Source organism: Ascaphus truei, chromosome 1, assembly GCF_040206685.1.
Source record: "Ascaphus truei isolate aAscTru1 chromosome 1, aAscTru1.hap1, whole genome shotgun sequence".
In the NCBI taxonomy this organism is placed as follows: Eukaryota; Metazoa; Chordata; class Amphibia; order Anura; family Ascaphidae; genus Ascaphus; species Ascaphus truei.
In genome coordinates, this window is record NC_134483.1 from 136,083,524 (window position 1) to 136,102,352 (window position 18,829).

Here is an 18,829-nt window from a genome sequence, read left to right on the forward strand (position 1 = left end):
ATCATTTATAAATAACTGACCTGCAGTCATACTGTACATGGCGAGCAATACTGATCTTACTGCTCCTCCCACACATTCCAAGATTGTTGCACCCCTCTTGTTCCTCTCTCCCCTTATCCTCTCACCCTTCCACTCCCTCGTCCTCTCTCATCCCCCCTCCCTTCATCCTGTCACCCCCTTCATCCTCTCACTCCCCTTCATCCTCTCATCCTCCCTCCCTTAATCCTCTCTCATCCTCCCTCCCTTTATCCTCTCTCTCATCCCCCCTCCCTTTATCCTCTCTCATTGCCCCTCTCCTTCATCCTGTCTCATCCCCTCTCCCTTTATCCTCTCTCATCACCCCTTCCCTTCATCCTTGCTCACCCCTCCCTTCATCCTTGCACACCCCCCTTCCTTCATACTCTCTCACCCCCCCCCCATCATCCTCTCACCCCCCCCCCTTCATCCTCACTCACCCCCTCCTCCCTTCATCCTCTCTCACCCATTTTCTTTCATCCTATCTCACCCCCTTTCCCTTCATCCTCTCCCATCACCCTCCCTTCATTCTCTCAACCCCCTCCCTTCATCCTCTCACCCCCTCCCTTCATCCTCTCACCCCTCCTTCCTGTTATTATCACCCCCACAGGACATCCAGAGAAAACACACACACACACACACACACACACACGACACAAGCAGGACACACAACTCATTTAAGACACACAGGACACAGCCTCACCTCTCTCTCTGCTCCATGCTTTTCCTCTGCTCTTTGGCCCCACCTGCAGGCTCCTGCCACTTCTTCCTGATTGGCTGCATTACACAGCAGCAGCCACTCAGAATGGAGGAAGCTACTCAGCGCCCTAGTAGCAGCAGCCCTGCTCTCTCCCTGCTCAGGGGAAATCCACGATTGGTTACTGAGTCCGGAGAGGTAATACCGGACACATATACGTCCGGTATTATCTCTAATTTATTGCCGAACCGAGTAACCAAATACCAGGCTGTTTGGTTCAATACCAGACACCTGGCAACAAAGGTTCCTCAAGACAATTCGCAGTAGGTTATACCAATAGAGTAAAGCAGGTTGCCACTGCAGCATGGCATAACATTACTGCATGTTTAAAAAATGTAAAGCCCGTCTTATTGAGGGTAACACAAGACAACTTTCTACTGGCAAGTCAAATGCAAATAATAATAATAATAATAGGAACAATGTTTAAGAATAAGTAAAATTGTAAATATTCCAAAAATCATCATAGAAATATGAATACTTCTTTAAAAAAAAACAATGAAAAAAAAAATGGTTAAATATTTTTTGATGCAGCAATAATAAAAATATCAAGGAAAAATGTGCTCGCCTTGCACTCCCTTTATTGAACAGTTTTAGAATAAATGTAATTTTTAGGGGTGCAGTAGATCTTCGTGGCGGGATTCCCTTCAAACCTTCACCGTTGCAAACATTAAGTAGAAGAGGAAATGGTAGCCCCACTCTTACTTGGAAAATGTCCCCAGACCATTTATTCAATGAGACTGGTAGATGTTTCGGGGTAAAAAGAAAGACAAGACTATAACAGTGACCAAATTAGTACTTTCCATCTGTGTATTGTACAGTACAGAAGAGATCAGTGGAATACCCACACCAAATGTCTCTCGGGTGATACATGAGATTGATTATATCAGTTTTATGCTAAAAATGCAATTAGATCTTATATAAGGCACACATTAACTCATCATCTGATTCACATATTTCAATATGAAATTATTATTAGAACATACAGTTAATACTATTAATATTGGACAGGGTACTGATAGAAGGGAGAGCCAGGCCCAGTGTAGAAAGGGGCCTGGCCTTCCACGTTCTTAAACTTCCAGGGCAGGCTGCACCCTCCCTACCCCCATTGGCTTACCTAATGTAACCCTCACCCCATCCCCTGCTTAACTGAACAGGCATGAGCCAAACTCCACCGCCGCCCTAACCAGCCTCTCAACCAATCGGGCCCTTTGCCCACTGCTCAAACAAATCGGGCCCAATGCAAGCCCTGCTCAACAACTACTATGGCTGGAGTCCCAGGCCCTGGTAAATATCTAGGTGGGCCAGATACTGGTTCACATCAAATTGTACATCAGGCGCAGTATTCTGTTTCTAATAGTGACAAGTACTGAAAAAGCTGGGGAAATGCAGGGCCCGCACATTTCCTACCTGCAGCATTTAAAAGGTGTATTTAGCTACAAAGTTACATTTGTGCTGTTTTTTAGTAACCATCTATGGACTCTCTTCAAGAAAACTTTTAAAGCTATTTAACAAAACAGAATCAGGTGAGCTCAGACCTACCCTTGTAACGGAATGTATCAGTAAAACTATAATTCAATACCTTTATGGAAAGCTATTTAATGCTATTTGCTTTCACGATACCCAGTAGTACTAAGTTCTATAAACTGATTTCTATGCTGACTGGAAAGTGATTTATTTTATTTGTTTTATAAAATTTTTTTTATAAAAATGTTATATTATAATTCCAGGAGGTCTCCTCTGAAGCTTGTATTATGAGAGTTTGTGAATTATAGTCCCCTATTTATTCTCCTTGGACCATTTAAGATTTTGTATAACTATCATATCTCCCATCAGTTTTCTTTTTTTCCAGACTAAAGAAACCTAGGGCCATATTTACTAAGAAATGCTATGCATCTAGCGGCCAATTTAAGACCCAGATTCATGAAACTCCATTAGGATGCTAACCTCATTTAACATCACGTTAATGGTAATGTAGTATTCGTTAAAAAAAAAGGTAATGCGACATTCACCCCAGTTAATGTCACGTTAAAAGCATTAGTGAAAATAAGATGCAAATTGTATGCAAATGAGACATTTTCATAAGCATAACACATTAAGCTCTGTTAAGGTAAACACAGAGGAATAATGTTACTTTATTCACAATAAATCATACCTAAACGTGACATTACTCCCAATTGAACTGGCCCATTTAGAAATTGGAATAGTTTGAATAGTTGAAAGAACAAATGAATACACATGTAAAATTACAATATTATTAAATCCTTGGTAATCACAGGCATACATGCTTTTATTTCTGCTATAGTAACTAAATGGTTAATACTGTAATTGTTAACGATGATGTCAGAGGTCGCTGTGATATTTTTTTATCAACGTGATGTCATTGATGTGCAATTACTACGTGGTAAATTAAACAATTTGATTGGTTTATTAACCACATGGCGCCTACAACTTGTTATAATGGCCACGCTCTCGCATAACACCTCAGAACGTGGGAGGATGGGTGTAAATGATGAAGATTGAAGATAATCAGTGTTCGACAAACCTATACATTTGCACGCCCCGGGCGAGTGGATTTAACATCGTGGCGAGCTCCTATTGGCCCAAGCAGCACACGTGTGGTACTAGGTGGCGAGTAGATTTTTTTGTTCGGCGAGTAGATTTTTTGGTGATTTGTCGACCACTGAAGATAATGATAGATAATTTCTAAAAAGGGTCGTTCTTCAAGGAACTTTAAGAATTGTGGGCTTCAATCAAGGTTGAAAATTGGTGTTTATCCGAGGCATCTGATATTTCTTTTTTGCACCATAGTTTATTTCCTTTTTTATCTTGACCATAAAGAGGCAAAGAATAAGGCTGGATTATTTTTTACACAGTATTGGATTTATCTTTGCTTTTTAATAGTTGGACATTTGCATTTTGGGGTTGTTGCTGGGGGTCATCGACCCTTAAACCCTTGTAGGGCCTCAAAATGGAGGGGGCAAGTGGTATTTTTTTTATTAACAGTAAACAAAGAAGTCCAAGAAGCCCAAAACACATCCGTTACGACAAATCACATTGGATGTGCATTGGGGCTTCTTTGTTTGGGAGCGGCTCAGTGAGTAAAGACACTGACTGGCACTGAGTTTGAAGCAGGGGAGCCTGGTTCAATTCTCGGTGTTGGCTCCTTGTGACCCTAGGCAAGTCACTTTATCTCCCTGTGCCTCATGCACCAAAAACATAGATTGTAAGCTCCACAGGGCAGGGACCGTTCCTGCAAAATGTCTCTGTAAAGCGCTATGTAAAACTAGCAGCGCTATACAAAAACATGCTATTATTATATTACTGTTTTATATTTGAGGTCACCTTCCCAGTAGCACTCCAGTTGGCATTATTAAGTGTATATAAATAGAAAAAACAAAACATGAAAAAGAGATGTTATCACAAAGCAAATTAGGCAAATAAAAGCATTTCTTTATTCAAAGTGGTAGAAAATGTAAAATTAATATACCATACAAAATATTAGTTCTAGCAGAAACATATTATGTGCATATCATATAGTAAATACTGATTACAATCTCATACTTTGATTCAGAAATGGTTAAACAAAGTCAAGCAATGTAAGCAAGTTCTTTTCTCAAAAAGAAAAGAAAAAAGAGGAAAAGTTACTAGCTTTATAGGGGATTATGCAGCACATTTGAACAAATGAAGAGCTATTTTATGGAAATATTGGAACATCCCACTTGCAGATATTGATTTAAAACAAGTATTTAAGGATTCACCTATGATGACAGGAATAAGGGCACCCACTTTGGAAGATCGTTTGGTTCACAGTCATTTCAGATTAAAATATGCAAATTCGGCTAATTTGCTTTCTGGCTGTATGATACCAGAAACTTTTGAATGTTGTAGATGCTCTGCATGTAAATACATTTTTAAGATTAATTATTTTAATAAGTGGAACTGTACTAAGAGGTACAATATCACTTACTAAATTAATTGTAGAGCTAACTGAGTCAAATACGTCTTGACATTTTTATGTCCCAGATTGTATGTGGTTTAAACCAAACGTGACCTCCGTAATCGATTGTTGGAAGATCTAAATGACATTTAGAAGAACTCAATAAAAAAACTTATGTGACCAAACAGTTTGATGATGCTCAAGAAGATCAGGATTGGACAGGCAATATATAGGAAACAGGTACATATGTGAATCAAAGAGATATTGATAGGGCATTGTGACAGCAGGAATCTACTATAGGTGGATTTAGGAATTGGGTATGTGGCAAAATGCATATACTGAATGCATGGTCTACATTAAGCTAAGATACTGAATACTTTGCAGCCTCTATTTTATTCTGCAAAACAAAATTCTCTACAGGGACCACTGATGTGTAGGGAAAGAACTAGAGAGCTGCTTGTAGCGTATTAAGTAATTTAATAAAGGGGGAAAGGAGGAGAAGGGATTAAGGCACTCTTACAGAAAAAAGTTAAAAACGAGCATATGTGGATAAATATCACCGCCAAGATGATCAAGAACCGACAACAGACTACATCCACAGCTTTCCTGGTGCAGCTCTTCCGTCAGATGGTGGAAAACGTTACTACTGTATGTACTGACAGAAACGGACAGATACCACTTGCAGCCTGAATTGAAAACATGGCATGCTCAGGCCATGAGCTAGTCACTCCTTGATGACATAGTGTCAGGTTACACTATGTCATCAAGGAGCTGTTCCCCACCTGTACCAAGAGACTGTTGAAGAAATGGGCCGGGCTGTTGTAAGGTACACAATTTTAATGTGTGAACTATCAACAGATATGTGCATTAATGGACATGACAGTGGGAACTATATGACTGCTACAACCCATTGAGCTTTTTTTCTTGGTAAAGAGAAATGTATGTTGGAGGTTGTAGCGGTGGCAGTTCTGATGCTCAGGGTCAGGAAGCCATCAGCAGCCATAACACTTATACTGTTGGAGGTATGATACCCTATGCATATAGGGTATTTTTTAGAAAGGCCACAAAGCATCTGATATTTTTTTTTAGATTACCGGGTACTGGAGGTTGTGCTATTTTTTTGAGGGCACTAGGACAACCTATTTCACATAGAGCAGTGTGAAGTGCAGGTAATATTATCAGCATCTCCAAATATCTGTGTCAACTTTAGCCACTCCTACACTGCTCGTATTACCCTCTGTCATCTGCATAATTTTAACAACCTGCCAAGCATGAAGCTCAAAACAGAGGTACTCACTTAGTGGAACTCAACCCTGTACATACTATAGCGGCTTTATGAGCATCACAGAATTGTGAATGATTACATCAAGAAAATCTCAAAACTTCTTTCTTAGCCAGTGGCATTTGATAGAGGAGCTCTGTGGGCCTGAGATAATTTGTTGAGGCTACAGTTCTGGTAGGCAATGACAATATTGGCACCAGCCAAGTCATCCCCCTTATATCCCTACCAGATAGGACCGTTTTCACATGCAGCATGAGCGTCTAGCTAATGATAATGTTGAATTGGTGATGTTGGTGAATGTCATGTTTGACTGCCTGATAAATTATCCCCGTGCAATATCCATTTAAACCAAAGAGGAATATTTTCTTGCCATTTTTTTAGACCTTCACTTCAAGGAGCAAATAAAATATGTTGAGCCTAGGAGGAAGGCAGACGGGGAAAAGTGAAGGACTATAGTTATACTCATCAAATGCAGGTGGCAACTGCTCTAAAACACTAGTGGCCGCTAAAGAGCAGAGCCATAACTAGGGAGTAGTGGGGCGTTGTCTGGAAGGCAGACAAGATGGCTGCATGATCTTGTTGCTTCTCTGCTGGAAAATAATCCACATGCATTCAATATCTAAAAATGGTCAAAAAGCAGTAGACTACATCTTACTACACCACATACAGTTTCTATTTATGGTAAAATACAAAACATGAGGTGCCTGCAAGGTTGCCAGGTTTGTGAGGCCTACTAGGCATGGCAACATTGCGAGCCCTAAATATTACCACTATTGCTATTAATAATACCTACATCCAGACCTTCAGAATCAGGTAATCTGCATGATTGATTTTACCCCATGCCACTCGTTCACCCTTAATTGCAGATTGTGCTAAAGTGTACTTCTACACAAAGCAGTTAAAATCTTATGTGCATATTTGTAGAGATGGGCAAACCCTTCAGAATTCGTTCCAGTGATTTTCCCGGTCTTTATCGGCCAAATCCGATCTGTGGAATGAACTTTTCTGTCGGATTTTCATTGTTAAGCCGTCTGAATTCTTAAAAATCTGCTGTTGGGTCTTGGCCACATGGAATTTAAAAATATTCGGCAAAGAATTCATCTTAAATCCGAGGAACAGATTTGGATCCCTAAAATAGGGCTGTTGCAAGGTGGAGGTGGAGTTCAATTTAGTAGGGTCTCCAGTTTTATATTTAACCCCTCACATCTCCCTCCAAATAACTTTCAGTGACACCTGTGCGCAAGAAGGACCTCACCTGGTGCCCTAGGAGATTTGCTAATTGCTATGCAAACTATATATAAATTAGTTATATCCAGTTTTTGGGCAGCATCACTGTCACTATCTATTAGCATATCTCTAAGGGATATCTATTTTGTGGAACTTTCCTTAGGATTGTAACCTTGAAAGGACTTCAAGCACAAAGTAATATGTACTGAGAGCTATGAGTTTACTGAGGCCAGGTGAGATTAACTAAAACACATTTTTTCTGACACACATAATTAAAAACAAGGAGACGCACAGCAAATAAAGCAGATTCAGAGAGAAAGTAGTATAACAAAGTAACCTAGTGTTGCTGAAATACATTGCAGCCTATTCAAATAAATAGACTGTAAACTGTCGCCCCGTGCCAGAACACTGCTTATTAGATATGCTTCTTTATCCCAGAAAATGGTAAAGGGCATTGTACAGGTATAAACACTCAGGGCCTCATTCAGAGAAGGTTCATAAAAAAAATCACCGGATCATTTAAATCACTCTTTATGAGTGTTGCTATCACGGTATTCAGAAAGCCTTCATTACCTGTCATAGCAAAATTCACAAAACGGGTGATAAGCCGGTGATCTGATAAACGACCCTCTGAAAAGGCCTTATCCGGCGAGTTGTATCTGCTGCTCTCTGAGAGAGCCGTCTCTCCCTCTGCAAATATCACCCGAAATGTATGTGTATAAATTTTAATTTTGTTAATAGTTTAAATGAGCAGGGGGTCTCCTGAGCTGAACCGCATTGGTTTCAGCCTCAGGGACCCCCTACTTCCCGAGATACAGGCCCCTATGCATTTTATTCCCATTGTCACGTGACGCGGACATTTAAATGCATAGGAGATACTGGCCCCCCATAACGGGGCCTGTATCTCGGGAAGTAGGGGGTCCCTGAGGCTATCCGCTATGGTAATGAAGTTTACTGTAAATGCATTTTTATTGCACAGGATTCATGCCAGGGGTTTCTGGTGCTAATATTAATGGATATCAGCTCCAGAGATTCCCGGCATCAATCCTATGCAGGAAAAAAAAAAAAAAATTCTAAGTCCCATCTCGTCGCTTCTCTGCAGGTTTCCAAAACCTTTAAGCCAACTTTTTCTGGCGTGAGGATTTTCTAGAGCGGCGATAGGCGTTCATAGCCAAATCACTGCTACTAGAATTGCACGAGTTTATGAACATGCCGAAAAGTGGTGATAAGTGGCTTATCACCGCTGCCTCTGTGATTTTTTTAAGACCAATTTTTTTTTGAGCAATTCAGTCTTTTATCACCCACTTATCACTGCTTACTGAATAGCAGTAGGCATTTTGGGTGATAAGTGGCTTATGAACGCTTTCTGAATGAGGCCCTCAGTGACAAGTATAACTAAAACATATGCTGTGACAGTGGTGCTAACTATCAGTTGATTGAGCTCACACTGCTGGAGCTGCTGTTCAGAATAATATACAGTAGGCTGTGTGGGTTCTGATCCTGTTGGGTCTGACATCATACCCATTCTTCATAATGTGCCTTAGATTTGTCAACCCAATAACACTTTGTGCACTCTGGTTTGGCTGTGGGAAGCCAACAGAATCACTTCCTTTGGTTTGAAGAGATGTCTTTATTTTAACTTCAATTCAGTATATCTCTAGCAGATGGCACAGTAAATATTTTCTGTTCTGGCTGCGGTGGGACTATTGAATGGCTTACGTACTTAACAGTACCAATAATGTTTTTACACCCAATTTTTGTCATGTTATTTGTCTGTTATATGGTTAACTGTGACATCATGCAACTTTTCTTAAGGGATATGAAAATTATGTTACACCGTAGCCACCTTTGTGCATATCCGCCACGTAGCACCACTGTCACTCACAGCATATTAAAGTTTTGAGCTCTAGTTCTTACTGAGTGCATTTACCTGTAGTAGCTCCCTCCCCCTATAATCCTTTAAAAGCAGATCACTTCCACTTCCTGGTTGTCAGTTTAATGTTCCTTGTGGAGCACACCTCAGATACCTGTGAGATATGCTAATAGCTAGATTAGCTATGCAACGGTAGGTGGTAGCCGGCCTTCATAATAAAGGTGAAGCCCGGTGGTCTGCTAATAAAAACTGGATGTCAGGGGCTGAGAGTGTCAGATCTTGTGTCTAGTAATGCACCCTGTTATGTTTCCCTGTACCTTTGTTCCCATTTTACTGTCCTCTGCAGGCTTATGAGCTATGGATACCATGTTTGGTTAGGGTTCCCCATAGGAAATAGCTGCAGAATGGGGACTTTGGGAGCGTGATGCTAAGTGTAGATATCGGGGAGCACAAAATGGTATGAAATATTGCTGAACGGTGTTACCGCAAGTACTGGTATTTTACCCACAAATCATGTATGTTTTAGGTGGGTGAGAAAAACGTTTGGTGAGCGGGAAAGGGTGACATGCCAGGACCGGAGAACAAAGGACACCCTTTTGAGATACCTTTTGGACTGCCAGACCTGGTGGAGCATGCCCAGCGGGTGGGAATGTGTTTGATGGGGGAAGATTCTGCTCGTAGGCGTATTTCACATTGGCCAATTCATATTTCCCGCTCGCCCAGACTTTCAAGCCGACTTGGCACACCCCCTCCTCTGACGACAACAGCCGGTCGAGTCCCCATTTCGATTGGCTGCTGGGGGAAATTCCCACGCTCTGAATGGTCACCACTCCTACTTCCATGTTAGAGAAAGCACAGAGGAAAGTATGTAAGGAGACGGCCGAGGCAGACAACCAGACCATCCTGTTGCTTGAGTCGGTGAAGCAAGGGTGGGCTTTTCAAGGTTGCTCTGTTCCGAATAGCAGAGCAGCCGGCTTCATTTTTGGAGCTAGGAAAGGCTGTCAAGAGGAGACTAGGTCAGACGCTAAGTCCAAGTTCTCAAAATAGAACGTAGCGGTCGCAGCTAGGTTTCTAGCCAAAAAGTTTTTTCCGTTTTTAACTCTGAGAACTTGATATGGGCAGGTAAAGTGGGTTCTTATTGATGAACAGACACAACACAAGAAAAACACAACAGAAACAGTTATTTTCTATATTATAATGTGGAGAGAGAATGCCTGCTCTAACCTGTATTGTCTATGTCAGAGGGGAATATACTCATAACTAGAGATGGACGAATCGGCCCAAATCCGTTTTACGGATTCTTTCACATTTTTCCCCCAAAATCCATTTTGTGTTGTAAAATCTGCAAATGGATTTGGTCTGTTTTAATCCATACAGATTCATTACAAACTGCCATTGGATACAATCCCTGGATGGATTTGTAGAATCCAATACGCGGATTCAGCAATCCATTGGCGGATTCTGAAGAATCAGATTGCTGAATCCGCGGATTGGATTCTATAAATCCATCTAAAGGTTGTGGAATCCGTGGAGTGTATTGGTAATAATAATTAAAGATCCGCAAAATGCGAATCACCCTTTTTGAGATTGATCCGCTGAAATCCGCGGACCAAAGGAACCGGACGATCCGCTGCGGATCCAAATTCACCCATCTCTACTCATATCCATAATATTGATGCACTGAAGAACTACCTCTGGGTACAACTAAACATTTCATTAATGTGAATTAAAATGGTGCAGGTAACTATGTTAAAAAGCATGATTAAATGAAGGCTTCCTGTATTGAGCTTTCCTGTAAAGTTATTTTGACACAACCTATTCAGCTCACCAAGGGAATTCAATTCAAATATACCCGATACAAGCACTTAGGACTAATATTACTGATTGTAATACAGTTACTATAGTCTGCAGCTCAGAGTGATACACTGTTGCTAGGCAGCTAAAATCACTATAGCAACATCTCTAGGTTTAACTGCAACAGTAACCAATGATATAGAACTGCAACAGTCATATATTAGAAATATTAGCTCACATAGAAAGTAACTCATCAGAAACTTTATCTCAATCCAGATGAGACAATTATAAAATATCTGTTGGAAATAGAAGGGAGATACTGTATACAGTATACAGTAATAGGACATTACATGTACAATCACCATTATCCCCATAATTTGAAAGGCTACAAGAGATAAAAAGTAGACATAACAGAATAACAGTAATAACTCAGAAATATGACGGTATATAACTAAAACAATAAATAATTACTGAGAGAGAAGAACCCATAGGCTACGGCCCGCTGTCAGCTCCTGCACTTGTGCCTAGTGGCCTGGTGGCGTGTGCATGGTTGAAAGTCTTGATCTGCAGTCTGTGCTAGAACTACAGGGGGAAAGATGGGGGGGAAGCTGGCATGACGTCACGCTGCTGGTTCGTCCTCATTGCCTGAACCGCCACTGTGACGTAGCTAGCGCTCCTTCGCCACTAACAAAGACAAAATTCTTGTCTTTGCTTAAATGTGGTCACGCATCGCGCATTGTACCAGGGCGTGCAGGCAGCTACTGGGGCCGGCCTCATAGGGGGCTGTTCCTTCTGGGCACTGTGCACACCCCCGCTGTTGCAGCCGCAGACACTGGGGACTCAGCATTACAAATATGAAAGACAATATGACACTAATAGAATAAGTGAAATAGTCATATACTGTAGACACATTCAGATACTCACCTGGATCTTAGATCAATTAATCATTGCCATTGTTCATTTTTTAGCAGATTTTTTAGTCAGTGGAGCTTCCAATATGTCTGTGGAGGCCAAAAGCAATTAAGGGTTAAGAATTAAGAATGATGGCGCTGATAAGTAATACGAGTACACAAATTGGTTACCAAGGTAACCGTATGCTTTTAAAGGCCAACACCATGCAGATTACACCCCTACCCCCAATGAAGTCCTGATTGGTTGAAATGCATGTTGGGTTTTGCTGACATCACGCAGCACGTGACACATAAAGTATGATCAGCTGGCAGAGTGAGAATCTCCTCGCTGCCCGGTATTAAAGTTTTGCTCCCGAGCAGTGGAGTATTAAACACCGAAATCTCAGAGACACCATTACTGTTTGGCATGCGTGATTGCACTACACATATCCACTCTTTTGTGGTGATTATATATTCCTATCTATTTCTCTAACACTCTACTATTTACAGACATTTCCACCATGTGCACTTTAAAGCATAGGATATATAGGAATATTCCTGTATAAATACAGCCTAAATTTAGAGAGGCTACACTTGTTTGATATGATTGTGTACACCCAGCAGGAGTTGATGTTTATTGCATCCAGCAGATGGAGGTGGTCCCTCCGTATAATCACAGCAGAGGTTGTCTCTAAAGGAAAAATAATCCACTTTTTAAACATAGTTAGTTTTCTGCACCATTTTAATTCAGATTCATTAAATGTTACATTTTACCCAGAGGTAGTTCTTGAGTGCATCAATTGGTATATTTTCTATATTAGTTTTTTGGGAATGTGCTTCCCATGGACACTAGAAGGAGTAGCAGTAGAAGGAACACACTGCGTTTCAGAGTGAAAGGGGTTTGAGGATGAGAGATGTTGGATGTATAGTATGACATGACTAAAAGATGCAATGCAGTGGAGAGGAAAGGGGGACGCTACATTCCAGGGTGGAAGCGGAACATGTGTGAAGCACTTTGGATGCATTACATGACCACAGGAAACGATGGAGTGGACATTGATGTAGTGGCAATTTATTGCACCTTGATAAAGGCCCTTGCAGGACCAAAACATTGGTTTAATATGATTGAATCGATTTAAAAAAGTAAGAACGTAGTGCTGCTTTAGACTTCACTTCTACTTATGCAGCTGATACTACAGACCGGAACAATAATTGAACAAAACTGATACGGGGTCCCACAACATGCTAGAATGGGGCCCTGCTCCAGCATCACATTCACCACCCAGATCTGGACAACACATTTCCTGCCCACACAACTGTTTAAACAACTTGGGCAGAGAAAGCATCAACATATGTGTGTAAGAGCAAGACAGAATTATTTGAGGATGATAACAATATGAGATTGCTCCGGGAAAAGGTGGCCCTTGCCCTTCCACAATCTTACTCACTAACATAGAAAAAGCTTCAGACTGACCTTCTGTATTTCCTCTGAACTCAGCCAGAACATATTCCCCTAATATTTGCTGAACATCACATGCAGCAGTCTCAAAACTGACACACAATTGCAAAAGCAACTTGTACATCTATTATTGCTGGTACTGCCATGCTCACTGTAAGGTACTATAAGCAACATGTCCCCGTCCAGTGGTCCTTCTAGCCAGGTAGGCAGGGTAAGGATGGTGAGGTTCAGTTCAGAGGAACTTGGTCTATTAATAAATGGCATAGTTGATAGCTATGAATAGTTATTTGGGGAGATGTGCTATCGCACAAGCATTTCAGAGAAAAATGCTACCTGAGCAACATCCTTGATGCCATCATCTGTTTAGACCATGCTGTCAGAACCACTCACATGTTAGAAAAAAGATGGTCAGACAGCAAAAGGAAAATGAAGCAAAAACTGCCTGATCATGCGATGGCGGCCAAATGGACAGGAGGTGGTCCACATAAGGAGCTCCACCTTGGGCCATATGAGTGCAGGCATACATGATTTGTACCTTGAAAGTGATTGGTCTGTCCACTCTTGTAGACAGTTCCAATCTGCAAAAGAAGGAAGTTGGTAAGCGATCTTAAAATTATTATGACTAGCCTAAAAAAATCACTCTGTCCAAATGATCCCCCACACATGCAAAACACATAACTCCACTACTCCACAATGTTAAAATGATATGCACATTACAAAGTAAGCATGAACTGTCCCATTAACACACAAGTATAATAATACTTTTCTTGCTATTGTGTGCTTTTCAAAATATGAATACCAATTTATATTTTGATGAAAAGGGTTTATGGTGACTTCAGTTAATTGGCAATTATTTTAGTTGACAAGTATGTAGCATTAGTCATATAGTACTGATTTGTATTCACTCCAGTGTATTAGACCTCATTTCTGTCGATTATATTAATTGTTAAAGATTAGACATGTTCCAGAAAATAAATGTGTCTGTATATATTACAAGGTAGGACTACACACAATATTTTCTTAGCCTTTAACCATGCCTCAGGTAACATTCATAGAATTGGTCCTAAAGGCATGTTAAATCTTAACACACTTTAGGAAAGCTTTCCAACATTTAAACACACATAATCCCATTTTTTTACTTACATTGATATTGAATACATGTTGCACAGCATTTGCACATATTTGACCACACACACAAAAGGGTGCTAAACTTTTGTATGCCTTTAGTCCTATTCAGTTGAATGGAAATAAAGGTGTGCTGAAACTTTGCAGCCTTTTGAGGATATGGTCCCTAATTTTATATTTCTTCTGGCACAATGTTGTCATCATATCTATTTGTGTTCTCTCTATATACAGGATATATACATTATAAACCATCTCTCTGACTCCCAGCGCAAGCTCTGTCCTCAAAGGAAGACGTTTCCCAGTTGAAGACTTCTCAAGGACAGGCTGAGAAGTTCTTCATTATAAATTTAATTGAGGAAGAACCTCCAGCTGTGGCACCTATTTCATCTGCTGTGGCTCCTGCACCTGCTGTGACTCCTGTTGCTGTGGCACTCCCTCCTGCACCTGCTTCAGCTGTGGCTCATGCTGTTTGGTGCTGCTGTAATCATACTTTATCAGCAGCAGTTGCTGGGAGTTAATTGCAAGCAAAGTAGGAGCAAACAGCTCCTAAATCAGGATGGAATTCACGATCATCATCGTGAGTCAATGGCAGTTATCAAAGGCTTACTTCAGGTGCAGTGGCTTTTTTTCCATTAAGCCCGATAGGCTCTGGGTGGCAACATTTTGGGGTGGCTAAAATTTCCACCCCCATACACAGAGTGTGCGCTCTTGGCCTATCAGGCCGGATGGGAAGTTCCTTACCTACTGCTGTGTCCGACCTTCCTACTGCCTCTGACTTTTTCTGGAGCGTCAAATGATGCTGCGACATCACACGGCATCTCGTTGCCATGGCAATGTGACGTCATGGCAATGACATCACGTTGGGATTTCAAAGAAGATGGAGGGCAGCAGCCAGGAAGAGGCGGCACCAGGTATCTTGGGGCGCAGGATCTGGAAATCCACTGCTGTTCAGGTCATCAGCTTTGTTGGAACACAATTAATTAATGTGATTCAACAGGCCATAGAGGTTCTTAGGCCACCATCTTGCCTTAACACGTCAACAATCACACAATCCAGCAGTATGTCTACACCTCGAAATTAGCCAACCTCATCTACACCAGAGTATCAACTGCGATGTAGCTTGCGATGCCAGCGTGGGCATCATGCCTCCACTCCTAAGCCAAGTAAAACAATGTTCTTAAAAATATTCTATTCTGTATTTATCCCAATGTTGGGAATTCTTGCCTTTTCTGTTATTATATTGTTGCAATGTGATTTAATACTGAAGTAAACCAAACGTATCTTTGCTTTGTCAAAAACCACCCTAAGGGGTCAGGAAATCTTTTTTACCCCACACATGTACATATATTTTTGTGAGAGCTTATGATGCTTTCCATGGATTTAATACTATACGAATGACAGTAGAGTATGGAACAAAAGCCTAAAAAGAAGGTACTGACATTATATATAAATTTCTGTTCATTATACATTATTTTCATCTTTGCATCCTTTTTATTATCTTTTGTTGAGAAGGTATAACAGTATAAACATTATTGTAAGTGGTTGCCTATCAAAAAAGCTGCTAGAGTGTTAAGTGATGCTGTGATGGGGAAACACTGCCCGTATTAATTGTCAAACAGTGAGATGTCTATTTAATGCTATAATAGCATTACATTACACATAACGTAAAGCTATATAAAGAGTTTGGATGTGAGTAATGGCACACAATGTTCATTAAAGCATTACTGCAACAATGTGACATTATTACAGGTTGAAATGTGAAGTTTTGTTTTACTAACTATATTTTAAATAATATGCACATGAGCTAACAAGAGCATAAATCATACTTATTCCTGATTCACTATCCAGCATTATAGTTAACACTGGCAAATAAGACTTTGTTATTTACTGTAAGTTATACTTAATATGACCTCAAAAGTATCCCCAGATGAGGTACTCCACTTGCAATTTTAGCCCAACCCAGAACGGTTCCATTCATGACAGCTCTCCGTTGTCTATCCATCACCCAGTTTTCAATCCAAGTGCAAATATTTTCACCAGGACCAATTTCCTTTATTTTGTACACCAAACTCTTATGTAGCACTGTAAGAGACCTGTGCAAAGATACAGTCAGGGAGACCAATTTTGGGGAAATTAAACATTGCTTTATTCCACCTGTCACTTTAAACAGCAGTTTAAGGCAATATACATATATTCAAAAGAAACTAACACCCCCCTTTGTAAGGGCTAACTTACTTCCCCGGTCCATATTTGCAAGACTGGGAGGAAAATCCCCTTACCAGCCTACTAGCCAATCACCCCAATGTCTCAAGAGATACCTCAAAGCAGGTGGTCCTTCAGTTAGTCTCTGGGTCTGGTGTCCATGTGTCTTGATCTCAGCACAGCCTTTGTGCTCAAGACATCACCTCTTCTGTCAGGACAGTTGTGCCTGTGCTACGGAGTCTCTGGGTCTGTTCCCAGCAGTTTTTACCCTTGTATGATTACCAAGGTGGAGCTGGTTAATTGACAAGCTGGTCTCCTGGATTTCTCAGACTTCTAGAGGCTTTTATTTAAACAGAGATAAGTCCCTGTTATAGGCACCATGTCAAAAGCATATGCAAAATCTACTGTAAGTAGGCAATGTCAACTGCTACCCTCCTCAAAGAAACTACTACTTTAGCATGACCTTTAATATTGCTCTTGTCTGCTATTATTTAAAGTTCCCCCATTTTATTTGCCATGCCTCTTGCATGCCCTTAAATTGTTACCAGACTGTATTATTTTTACATTATCTGCTCTTGCCTTTTTCGTCCACTAGATTTTAGTCTTGATAGGTTTTCTAGTATTATCTGTATTTAATAGGGATGCCTTCCTGCCACGGGAGTCCAGTGTTTTTAGCACTTTTTACCTTTTGGGATCAATTCACTAAGAAAGAAAAAAATACTAGTGAAGAGGTAATTATTAGAAAATATAGTGAATTTTGCATGTATCTACTAATTCAAATTAAGTGAATAGTGCTCTAAATATAAATTGGCAATGCCAGTGAAACACAATTTGTGAAAAAACACAGTAAACACAGTAATTAGTGCTCAGTGAAATTGTGATTAAATGCTGGTCATAAACCCATAGAGGGTGGTCCAAACTTCTCCATTGAATGATGTAGCAAGACGAATTGGGGAGTGCAGTGGTCATCACATATGAAAAATAAAGTTGAACAACATAGTGCAATAACGTATGTGAAATGTTACAACTTTGTAGTATCTATGAGATGGGGACTAATTTTTTTCGAATAAAATCAGCCTTTTCCAAATCTTTGTTTTTTGGAGTGAATAGATGTTTGGCCCGGAGACTCTTTGTGTTGTAAAGTTCTATCGGTTCAGTGTCGTGGTAGTCTCGAAAAATAGATGTAAACAGACCATACAGTAGCGTTAACTGTACTGAGTATGGTTTGTAAGCAATAAAAGGAACACTTACATACTGTAGTGGGAAAAAAAACTTTTGCATATCTGGGACTGCCTCCTGCACATTTCATGCGGGTAACGCTGACATTTTTACTCAACGGTTTGGCAAGTATTATGCCTCCATGGAACAGTGTACTCCAATTATGACCAACATTTGTGTGATGTATGCTACAGTGAACACCTCAGTATTTAAACAGTGGATCGTTTGAATGCTGTAATCACTTAGGTCTGAGATAGTATCATCATTTCTCAGTGGGAATTACATGGAAGGCCAAAAGTAGTTTTACTAGAAGTTCCCTGTTAGGTGTTAAACATCTTAGTCACTGTAGAGTTATAATAGATCTATTTTTTGCTGGTACTCTTTCTCTCATATGTGCATTCATGACAGTTTATTACAACTGGGACATCCATGGACAGAGGGAAAGATATACATTGTATACAACAGATTGTTTCCTTAAATTGTACCATTCTGGTGTTTTATACAAAGGTAGTTTTTCTATCCTCATTTGTAGCAATCTGTATCTTCCACTATGTTCTGTTTTGATTGATTGTCTGTTTCCAGCTGGATAGTGATCTCCTCACTTAGAAGGGGCTAATTATTAACCCCTTCCTGTAGTGTGGGATCACTGAGGAAACAGTAACATCTGCAAAATCTATGTTTGTGTATTTACTTACCAACGTTGAATGATATCTTTAGATTCCCCCCCCCTTTTTTTTTCTCCTGGGTTGCTGCACACATGTGCTTGAATTGTAACCATAAGATGCAGAGTTTATATATGTTTTTTAATTGATTTTATTGTCTGTTCACTTCAATTATTATTTTTGACCTCACAATAAATATTCAAATCAGTCAATTTCTATATTCATTTTTGAGTGCCCCCATTATGAGTTTCTGCAGCAGCCGTCTCTTGGTGGCTGCATTTCTTCTCTTTTGGTATATAGTAGTTCTTTCTCATTGGGTGCACTACCATTGAGATACATATACATTTATTTGTTCATATATTTTTGGGCTTAAAGAATTGGCTTATTT